Genomic DNA, 11,700 nt, shown 5'->3' on the forward strand with positions numbered 1-11,700 from the left:
TCCACTGGTGCTCTTACTAGGATATTCATTGCTACCTATGGGGTCAGAGTCCAGGGTCAGTCCATGTATAGTATTTAGGTAGTGGCTTAGTCCCTGGAAGCTCTGGTTGCTTGACATTGTTGTACTTTTGGGGTCTCGAGCCCCTTCAAGCTCTTCCAGTTCTTTCTCTGATTCCTTCAACGGGGGTCCTATTCTCAGTTCAGTGGTTTGCTGCTGGCATTCGCCTCTGTATTTGCTGTATTCTGGCTGTGTCTCTCAGAAGCGATCTACATCCGGCTCCTGTCGGTCTGCACTTCTTTGCTTCATCCATCTTGTCTAATTGGTTGGCTGTATATGTATGGGCCACATGTGGGGCAGGCTCCGAATGGGTGTTCCTTCAGTCTCTGTTTTAATCTTTGCCTCTCCCTTCCCTGCCAAGGGTATTCTTTTTCCTCATTTAAAGAAGGAGTGAAGCATTCACATTTTGATCATCCGTCTTGAGTTTTGTTTGTTATAGGCATCTAGGGTAATTCAAGCATTTGGGCTAATAGCCACTTATCAATGAGTGCATACCATGTATGTCTTTCTGTGATTGGGTTAGCTCACTCAGGATGATATTTTCCAGTTCCAACCATTTGCCTACGAATTTCATAAAGTCATTGTTTTTGATAGCTGAGTAATATTCCATTGTGTAGATGTACCACATTTTCTGTATCCATTCCTCTGTTGAAGGGCATCTGGGTTCTTTCCAGCTTCTGGCTATTATAAATAAGGCTGCGATGAACATAGTGGAGCATGTGTCTCTTTTATATGTTGAGGCATCTTTTGGGTATATGCCCAAGAGAGGTATAGCTGGATCCTCAGGCAGTTCAATGTCCAATTTTCTGAGGAACCTCCAGACTGATTTCCAGAATGGTTTTACCAGTCTGCAATCCCACCAACAATGGAGGAGTGTTCCTCTTTCTCCACATCCTCGCCAGCATCTGCTGTCACCTGAGTTTTTGATCTTAGCCATTCTCACTGGTGTGAGGTGAAATCTCAGGGTTGTTTTGATTTGCATTTCCCTTATGACTAAAGATGTTGAACATTTCTTTAGGTGTTTCTCCGCCATTCGGCATTCCTCAGCTGTGAATTCTTTGTTTAGCTCTGAACCCCATTTTTTAATAGGGTTATTTGTTTCCCTGCGGTCTAACTTCTTGAGTTCTTTGTATATTTTGGATATAGGGCCTCTATCTGTTGTAGGATTGGTAAAGATCTTTTCCCAATCTGTTGGTTGCCGTTTTGTCCTAACCACAGTGTCCTTTGCCTTACAGAAGCTTTGCAGTTTTATGAGATCCCATTTGTCGATTCTTGATCTTAGAGCGTAAGCCATTGGTGTTTTGTTTAGGAAATTTTTTCCAGTGCCCATGTGTTCCAGATGCTTCCCTAGTTTTTCTTCTATTAGTTTGAGTGTGTCTGGTTTGATGTGGAGGTCCTTGATCCACTTGGACTTAAGCTTTGTACAGGGTGATAAGGATGAATCGATTTGCATTCTTCTACATGTTGCCCTCCAGTTGAACCAGCACCATTTGCTGAAAATGCTATCTTTTTTCCATTGGATGGTTTTGGCTCCTTTGTCAAAAATCAAGTGACCATAGGTGTGTGGGTTCATTTCTGGGTCTTCAATTCTATTCCATTGGTCTATCTGTCTGTCTCTGTACCAATACCATGCAGTTTTTATCACTATTGCTCTGTAATACTGCTTGAGTTCAGGGATAGTGATTCCCCCTGAAGTCCCCTTATTGTTGAGGATAGCTTTAGCTATCCTGGGTTTTTTGTTATTCCAGATGAATTTGCAAATTGTTCTGTCTAACTCTTTGAAGAATTGGATTGGTATTTTGATGGGGATTGCATTGAATCTGTAGATTGCTTTTGGTAAAATGGCCATTTTTACTATATTAATCCTGCCAATCCATGAGCATGGGAGATCTTTCCATCTTCTGAGGTCTTCTTCAATTTCTTTCCTCAGTGTCTTGAAGTTCTTATTGTACAGATCTTTTACTTGCTTGGTTAAAGTCACACCGAGGTACTTTATATTATTTGGGTCTTTTATGAAGGGTGTCGTTTCTCTAATTTCTTTCTCGGCTTGTTTCTCTTTTGTATAGAGGAAGGCAACTGATTTATTTGAGTTAATTTTATACTCAGCCACTGTGCTGAAGTTGTTTATCAGCTTTAGTAGTTCTCTGGTGGAACTTTTGTGATCACTTAAATATACTATCATGTCATCTGCAAATAGTGATATTTTGATTTCTTCTTTTCCGATCTGTATCCCCTTGATCTCCTTTGTTGTCTGATTGCTCTGGCTAGAACTTCAAGAACTATATTGAATAAGTAGGGAGAGAGTGGGCAGCCTTGTCTAGTCCCTGATTTTAGTGGGATTGCTTCAAGTTTCTCTCCATTTAGTTTAATGTTAGCAACTGGTTTGCTGTATATGGCTTTTACTATGTTCAGGTATGGGCCTTGAATTCCTATACTTTCCAGGACTTTTATCATGAAGGGGTGTTGAATTTTGTCAAATGCTTTCTCAGCATCTAATGAAATGATCATGTGGTTTTGTTCTTTCAGTTTGTTTATATAATGGATCACGTTGATGGTTTTCCTTATATTAAACCATCCCTGCATGCCTGGGATGAAGCCTACTTGATCATGGTGGATGATTGTTTTGATGTGCTCTTGGATTCGGTTTGCCAGAATTTTATTGAGTATTTTTGCGTCGATATTCATAAGGGAAATTGGTCTGAAGTTCTCTTTCTTTGTTGGGTCTTTGTGTGGTTTAGGTATAAGAGTAATTGTGGCTTCGTAGAAGGAATTCGGTAGTGATCCATCTGTTTCAATTTTGTGGAATAGTTTGGATAATATTGGTATGAGGTCTTCTATGAAGGTTTGATAGAATTCTGCACTAAACCCGTCTGGACCTGGGCTCTTTTTGGTTGGGAGACCTTTAATGACTGCTTCTATTTCCTTAGGAGTTATAGGGTTGTTTAACTGGTTTATCTGTTCCTGATTTAACTTCGATACCTGGTATCTGTCTAGGAAATTGTCCATTTCCTGAAGATTTTCAAGGTTTGTTGAATATAGGTTTTTATAGTAAGATCTGATGTTTTTTTGAATTTCCTCTGAATCTGTTGTTATGTCTGCCTTTTCATTTCCTATTTTGTTAATTTGGACGCACTCTCTGTGTCCTCTCGTTATTCTGGCTAAGGGTTTATCTATCTTGTTGATTTTCTCAAAGAACCAACTTTTGATTCTGTTGATTCTTTCTATGGTCCTTTTTGTTTCTACTTGGTTGATTTCAGCTCTGAGTTTGATTATTTCCTGCCTTCTGCTCCTCCTGGGTGTATTTGCTTCTTTTTGTTCTAGAGCTTTTAGGTGTGCTGTCAAGCTGCTAACATATGCTCTTTCCTGTTTCTTTCTGCAGGCACTCAGCGCTATGAGTTTTCCTCTTAGCACAGCTTTCATTGTGTCCCATAAGTTTGAGTATGTTGTATCTTCATTTTCATTAAATTCTAAAAAGTTTTTAATTTCTTTCTTTATTTCTTCCTTGACCAGGTTATCATTGAGTAGAGCATTGTTCAATTTCCACGTATATGTGGGCATTCTTCCCTTATTGTTATTGAAGACCAGTTTTAGGCCGTGGTGGTCTGATAGCACGCATGGGATTATTTCTATCTTTCTGTACCTGTTGAGGCCCGTTTTTTGACCAATTATATGGTCAATTTTGGAGAAAGTACCATGAGGAGCTGAGAAGAAGGTATATCCTTTTGCTTTAGGATAGAATGTTCTATAAATATCCGTTAAGTCCATTTGGCTCATGACTTCTCTTAGTCTGTCGACATCACTGTTTAATTTCTGTTTCCATGATCTGTCCATTGATGAGAGTGGGGTGTTGAAATCTCCCACTATTATTGTGTGAGGTGCCATGTGTGTTTTGAGCTTTAGTAAGGTTTCTTTTACGTATGTAGGTGCCCTTGCATTTGGGGCATAGATATTTAGGATTGAGAGTTCATCTTGGTGGATTTTTCCTTTGATGAATATGAAGTGTCCTTCCTTATCAGTTTTGATGACTTTTAGTTGGAAATTGATTTTATTTGATATTAGAATGGCTACTCCAGCTTGCTTCTTCTGACCATTTGCTTGGAAAGTTGTTTTCCAGCCTTTTACTCTGAGGTAGTGTCTGTCTTTGTCTCTGAGGTGTTTTTCCTGTAGGCAGCAGAATGCAGGGTCCTCGTTGCGTATCCAGTTTGTTAATCTATGTCTTTTCATTGGGGAGTTGAGGCCATTGATATTGAGAGATATTAAGGAATAGTGATTATTGCTTCCCGTTATATTCATATTTGGATGTGAGGTTATGTTTGTGTGCTTTCATTCTCTTTGTTTTGTTGCCAAGACCATTAGTTTCTTGCTTCTTCTAGGGTATAGCTTGCCTCCTTATGTTGGGCTTTACCATTTATTATCCTTTGTAGTGCTGGATTTGTAGAAAGATATTGTGTAAATTTGGTTTTGTCATGGAATATCTTGGTTTCTCCATCAATGTTAATTGAGAGTTTTGCTGGATACAGTAACCTGGGCTGGCATTTGTGTTCTCTTAGGGTCTGTATGACATCAGTCCATGATCTTCTGGCCTTCATAGTTTCTGGCGAGAAGTCTGGTGTGATTCTGATAGGTCTCCCTTTATATGTTACTTGACCTTTTTCCCTTACTGCTTTTAATATTCTTTCTTTATTTTGTGCGTTTGGTGTTTTGACAATTATGTGACGGGAGGTGTTTCTTTTCTGGTCCAATCTATTTGGAGTTCTGTAGGCTTCTTGTATGCCTATGGGTATCTCTTTTTTTAGGTTAGGGAAGTTTTCTTCTATGATTTTGTTGAAGATATTTACTGGTCCTTTGAGCTGGGAGTCTTCACTCTCTTCTATATCTATTATCCTTAGGTTTGATCTTCTCATTGAGTCCTGGATTTCCTGTATGTTTTGGACCAGTAGCTTTTTCCGCTTTACATTATCTTTGACAGTTGAGTCAATGATTTCTATGGAATCTTCTGCTCCTGAGATTCTCTCTTCCATCTCTTGTATTCTGTTGGTGAAGCTTGTATCTACAGCTCCTTGTCTCTTCTTTTGGTTTTCTATATCCAGGGTTGTTTCCATGTGTTCTTTCTTGATTGCTTCTATTTCCATTTTTAATTCCTTCAACTGTTTGATTGTGTTTTCCTGGAATTCTTTCAGGGATTTTTGCGTCTCCTCTCTATGGGCTTCAACTTGTTTATTTATGTTTTCCTGGAATTCTTTCAGGGATTTTTGTGTCTCCTCTCTATGGGCTTCTACTTGTTTATTTATGTTTTCCTGGAATTCTTTCAGGGATTTTTGCGATTCTTTCAGGCATTTTTGTGATTCCTCTCTGTAGGCTTCTACTTTTTCTCTAAGGGAGTTCCTCACTTCTTTCTTGAAGTCCTCCAGCATCATGATCAAATATGATTTTGAAACTAGATCTTGCTTTTCTGGTGTGTTTGGATATTCCATGTTTGTTTTGATGAGAGAATTGGGCTCTGATGGTGCCATGTAGTCTTGGTTTCTGTTGCTTGGGTTCCTGCACTTGCCTCTCGCCATCAGATTATCTCTAGTGTTACTTTGTTCTGCAATTTCTGACAGTGGCTAGACTGTCCTATAAGCCTGTGTGTCAGGAGTGCTGTAGACCTGTTTTCCTCTCTTTCAGTCAGTTATGGGGACAGAGTGTTCTGCTTTCGGGCGTGTAGTTTTTCCTCTCTACAGGTCTTCAGCTGTTCCTGTGGGCCTGTGTCTTGAGTTCACCAAGCAGCTTTCTTGCAGCAGAAAAGTTGGTCTTACCTGTGGTCCCGAGGCTCAAGTTCGCTGGTGAGGTGCTGCCCACGGGCTCTCTGCAGCGGCAGCAACCAGGAAGACCTGTGCCACCCCTTCCGGGAGCTTCAGTGCACCAGGGTTCCAGATGGTCTTTGGCTTTTTCCTCTGGCGTCCGAGATGTGTGTGCAGAGAGCAGTCTCTTCTGGTTTCCCAGGCTTGTCTGCCTCTCTGAAGGTTCAGCTGTCCCTCCCACGGGATTTGGGTGCAGAGAACTGTTTATCCGGTCTGTTTCCTTCTGGTTCTGGTGGTGTCTCAGGCACAGGGGTCCTGCCGCTCCTGGGCCCTCCCCCACGGGAGCCCAGAGGCTTTATACAGTTTCCTCTTGGGCCAGGGATGTGGGCAGGGGTGAGCAGTGTTGGTGGTCTCTTCTGCTCTGCAGCCTCAGGAATGCCCACCTGACCAGGCGGTTGGGTCTCTCTCTTACAGGGTCTGGGGGCAGAGAGCTGCTGCGGGCCGGGATCCGCGGGTGTGGGACTTCCGGTAAACACAGAACGTGCCCGGTCCTAGAGGAATTCTGCTTCCGTGTGTCCCAAGCTCACCAGGCAGCTTTCTTGCAGCAGAAAAGTTGGTCTTACCTGTGGTCCCGGGGCTCAAGTTCATTCGTGTGGTGCTGCCCACGGGCTCTCTGCCACAATGCCTTCTGTTAGATCTATTCCTGCATCTTGAAGTAGATAAATTAATTGGAAGAATACAATAATAATGTTCATAAACATTCTCAATTCATGTGAGTATTTTAATAGAGAGTTTGGGAGACAGTGACAAGGGCCTATATAAAAATGTTTCATTAAATCTCACTTAAATTCATTATTTAATTTTATTTTGTATGCACTAAAATTTATAATAGGAAATAGGCCCAAACAATCAATTTAATGCTAGTTCTAGTGTTATAAGAATGATCCCTCTACCCACAATGGCATCACAATTCTTCCCAGACCTTCAGTTCTCTTATGTTATTTTCTTACAGCAGATAGTCACACTTGAGGAGCAGTGCTATTTACTAATCATTATAGACAGGCCAGTGTAGCATTTTTTGAATGATCAGCAGTTTTCTCTCTAACATAGAAAATGACCAGGTGAAGTACTAACCTTAAGGAAAATAGGTGAGTGTAAAAGATATGGGTATAAATGCTTTTGCAACTAAACAAGCCAGCAAAATACAGTACCAGGTCCAAAAAAAGAAGACAAACTTCTAGGAGTATTATACAATTTAGTTCCATGAATGATAACAAGAGAAGTATTTAATAGCTGGTTTGGGTCTTTTAATATTTATCATTCCATAAATATGCAAACTACAAAAAGCCTTTTATGTCATCATTAACTAATTATGGCTCAATTGTCTTAGCCCATGTAAGATGATCTGCATACATTTTATGATGCCTACCAGTCCATCGCTTTACTCATTTATTTTCATAACATAGAAACACACATCTAGCTTTAGAGCTAGAATAGAGAAAATGTCTGACTTTTTCCGGATTCACGGCAATTATCAGGGTGTGTAGTCTTCAAATTGTATCCTAAATTTCTTGCTCCTGATACCATTCTAGGTACTGTTCTATCTTGCTATCTACATTTTCATTTTTAAATTTTATGGCCTTTGTATGACAGGATTTAATTCCTGTCTTTAATTTGCATAAAAGTGAGTAAGGCATTTTCTATTCCAGATTTAATTTACAGGTTTCTTTGCATTTTTCAGTTGTGCATAATATCTCTTTTCTCTGATTCTATTTTCTGAACATTTCTGAACATTCTGGACAGAGCAGAATCTTAGATCCATTTTGGTTCAGTGTACTCTATCTGTAATCCCCTCATTTGTCTGTAGTTTGGAGGTTCAGTAAACTGATTATCATTGTTTAAAAAGAAGCTCCTTTATTCTACTGGGCAAAACAAGGGAGCATTAATAGTTTTCATACAAAGCACAGCCCCATAACAATGCTTTATTCAAGATTGTCAACTGGAAAATTTTAGAAAAGGACTTAGGTATATACATTTATAGCAGCTCATGTTAGGCCCAGGATTATTCTCATTTTTCAATTTATTTATCTGTATTTTGATTCTCAGACAGATCTATAATGGGATTGAATTGCTACCTATTACATAATATATTTATGGATAAACTTTAGAAGTACTTTTTTGCTCATAATTGGCTAAACATTAATTTAAGATTTGAAGAGAAACCATAATATGGGAGAAAAAATGGAAAGCAACAGCAATGCAGAAAGATTACTAAAGTTATTGCTTATTATTACTGTCAAGTAATATATTCAACTGGTATCATCAATATGGTGTACTTATCTGAATGATTAAAATTCCAAATTTTTTTCAGTAATTTTCAACCAAACAACAGACTATTGTTGCTGTTATGCAGAAGGGAAGAGACGATAATGAAGATAGCATCATCTCTGAGCAAGGTAGGGGTAATAAAGACAGAGCTGGAATTAGAATGCTGAGTTCTGCATGACCTTGGAAGGGACAACATGACACAATTTCTACCCCTGGAGAACGGCCAGCAGGGCATGGACCTCCATGAGTGTTGACAGTTGCTTATTTTTATAATGATGTATATATTTTAATTTATGTTCTTCCTTTGGGGTTATGTCCACTCTTAATGTCTCCATAATAATCAGAAACAATACAATTCCAGGAAGTAAGAATATGTCTCTGTGACACTGAGGCCTTCAGGATAACCCTTAAGGCTGTGGCAAAGAACTCTGAAAACATGAATTCAAGAATATATAACCCTTAAGGATATTCATGGTATGTACTCACTAATAAGTACTCACTTTTAGTAAACCAAAAAAGTACAGAATTTCCTGGATACAATCCATAGAACTCAAGAAGTCTAACAAGCCAAAGGGTCCAAATGAGGATGTCTCAGTCCCACTTCAGAGGGAGAAGAAAGCAATCACAGGAGTCAGGGAGAGGGAGAGACTTTGGTGACAGGAAGGAGAAGAGAGGAACATGATCAGGTGTTGGGTGTTGGGGAACAGAACTGAAGTACTGAGGGCCAACAGAAAGAATTGAAATAGGCAACCTTAGGAGGTAGGAGGTAGGGGAGACACTCTAGAATGTACAATGTACCAGAGGCCTGGGAGGTGAGAGACTCTCAAGAATCAAGATGAAATGCCCTACAGTGGGGAGAGGGAATTTGTAGAATCCACCTCCAGTAAAAAGACAGGGTATCAACTGGAGGGATAGGGTTGCCATCTACAGTCAAAAACTCCTACCCAGAATTCTTGTCTGAAAGAACTGCAGGAACAAAAATGGAGAAGAGCCTGAGGAAAAGGAGGTCCAGTGACAGGCCTTAATTGAGATTCAGCTCAGGGAGAAGCCTTAAGGCCCAATACTATTACTGATGCTTACAAACAGGGGCCTATCATGATTGCCCTCTGAAAGGCCTAACAAGCAACTGAAAGAGTCAGATGTAGATATTTATACTCAACCAATGAACAGAAGCTGGTGAACCCTGTGGTTGAGTTAGGGAAGAACTGAAAGAAGCTGAGGAGGAGGGTGATCCTGTAGGAAGACCAGCAGTCTCAACTAGCCTGGACCCCTGGGACCTCTCAGACACTGAACCACCAACCAGGCAGCATACACCAACTGATATGAAGCCCCCAACACATATACAGCAGAGGATTTCTGGATTTGAACTCAATCAGAGAAGATGTACCTAACCCTCAAGAGATTGGAGGCTCCAGGGAGTGAGGAGGTCTGGTGGGTGGGGGTGGGGTGAGGACATTCTCTTGGAGATGGGAGGAGGCAGTGTGGGATATGGAATAGTGAAAGTGGGCCAGGAGGAAGATAAAGTTGGAACTATAAAGAAGATTAAAGAATAATAAATTAAAAAAAAAAGTACTAGAAGGTGTGTGGGGCACAAAATATAATAAAGAAACATCACAGTGAAAAAAAAATCAGCAACAAAATAATCAGTCTTAACCTGTGCTTTACAAGATTTCTCAATGATGCAAAAGGAAAGGATGCAATATGAATTTTATGAGGGGTTCACAGACCTAGAAGAATAGATGCAACTGTACCAATAAGCCAGCTTGTAGGAAAGATAGTAAGGATGGAGATAAAAAGACCTAGGGAGTGATGGCCAAAGGGCAAAATCCCACCTGGATAAGCCTATTGTTTGAATTTACAAAGGCAGGCAGATTTCTGAATTCACACTCAGCATAGGATAAAGCGAGTTTAGGTATGGTAGGAGTGGTGACCTCAGGGTGTGATCCCACCCAGCTAAACTTATTTGTGTTTGTGAAGGCAGGCTAATCTCTGAACTGAAGGTCGGTCTGTAGAGTAGTTTCAGGACAGTCAAGTTTAGGCAGTGAAGCTGTCAGAAAACAGAAAGATAAATTTCCCACATTAAGAAAAAAAAAAACCCTTTGTCTAGATTTGGCAACCACAAACACTATGTCTCGAGAACTGTTTAGGACTTGCTATGTTTAAATAAACTTACTTTTTGTCTTTTCCTAAGAATCAAGGTCTAGGGTCATAAAATGCTGATTCAAGGTAACAAAGGGGGTATGTGACTTAATTCAAATGTAAATAAAAGATTGGGGTTTGGTCTGCAAGAGAGAGCTACCTGGAGAGAGATGCTTGGAGAGCTAACAGCTCTTTTAGAAATTTTCTGGAGGATTTTCTGATTTGGGTTAGAAAATCTGAAAAAACTAGTTGGAGAGCTAGCACAGCTCTTTCAGAATTTTTCTAGTATATTTTCTGACTTTGGTTAGGAAACCTGAGAGCTATCTCCAACAGAGAGCTGTCTTGAGCAGAGAGCTATCTAGAGAGCCATGTAGAGCAGACTACAGAGTTGTCAGCTTGTACCCCATGATAGACTTCCTATTGTTTCTTCCACTGCTTGCAAATATTCTTCTCAGGAACCCTCTTCAAGCCAAGGATGGTCCTTGGTTCTACCTTCCCATATTTCTTCCCATGTATAAAATTAGTCAAAGGTGAAAAACCAAGCATGCAAGTAAAAAGATTTTCTTTTTGCACAACTAAGATATATTTAGTGTCTGGTTGAACTATGTTCTGACCCAGGAGACATAGGGTCTCATGCACTGACTACCAAGAGAGGCCAGAGAATACTCTTTGTTTCAAGCTGTCGCAAACTTTTCTGTATAATATCTGAGTAGAAGTAAGCCTCATTGGGATTACTTTTAAAACTAACCATATTGTTATTTGACTTCTTAGGTTTGTATTTTTATTGAAGAATAATGTGGATCACTTATCTGTATGAAATTATCAGGGAGTGATCGTTGTTCCTCATTTTCTGGGTTTCTCATGCATAAAAGAATCAAATAAAATGACAGTGATTGAGTTCTTGTTAGTGAAACCTTGATGATTATTTAAAACCTTGAGGCAACTAGCTGAAATAAATATAAAAGAAACTATACTTCTAGCTTTGACTTAATCTACTTCTTTAAAATATTTATTTATTTGTTTGTTTGTTTATTTATTTATTTATTTATTTATTTATTTATGTATGGCAGACCTTTGGTTTGAGCTGCAAAGTTTATACATTCTCTCTGAGCATCTTACATGCTCTGGATGTATCTTAATGTGTTTCAGGTTCATTGCATTTTAGGCTATGCCTAAATCTTGTAAATCATAGTTGATGTTGCTTATTAGTTTAGTTTAGATGTATTTATTTTTCAAATTTTACATGTACAGATATTTTGCTAGAAAATAAAGCCTGTATATCATGTGCAGAACTGGGACCATAAATGTTGTTTGTTTACTCCTCTGCTGAAAATATTTTGCCAATGCAAGAGAAAACTATGCTGGATATATATATACACACACACATATATGT

General features: G+C 39.4%; 2 non-coding genes across 2 annotated transcripts; both read left to right on the top strand.

The window, feature by feature from the left end:
- Positions 1 to 10,484: 10,484 nt before the first annotated feature.
- LOC120101994 (U7 small nuclear RNA) lies at positions 10,485 to 10,547 on the top strand. Its single transcript, XR_015685081.1, has one exon. It is a non-coding gene; the product is annotated as a U7 small nuclear RNA (small nuclear RNA).
- Positions 10,548 to 10,562: 15 nt separating this feature from the next.
- Positions 10,563 to 10,622, top strand: LOC120101997 (U7 small nuclear RNA). The gene has a single exon (XR_015685082.1). It is a non-coding gene; the product is annotated as a U7 small nuclear RNA (small nuclear RNA).
- The last annotated feature ends 1,078 nt before the right edge of the window (positions 10,623 to 11,700 follow it).

This window comes from Rattus norvegicus, chromosome 3, assembly GCF_021556685.1.
Source record: "Rattus norvegicus strain SHRSP/BbbUtx chromosome 3, alternate assembly SHRSP_T2T, whole genome shotgun sequence".
In the NCBI taxonomy this organism is placed as follows: Eukaryota; Metazoa; Chordata; class Mammalia; order Rodentia; family Muridae; genus Rattus; species Rattus norvegicus.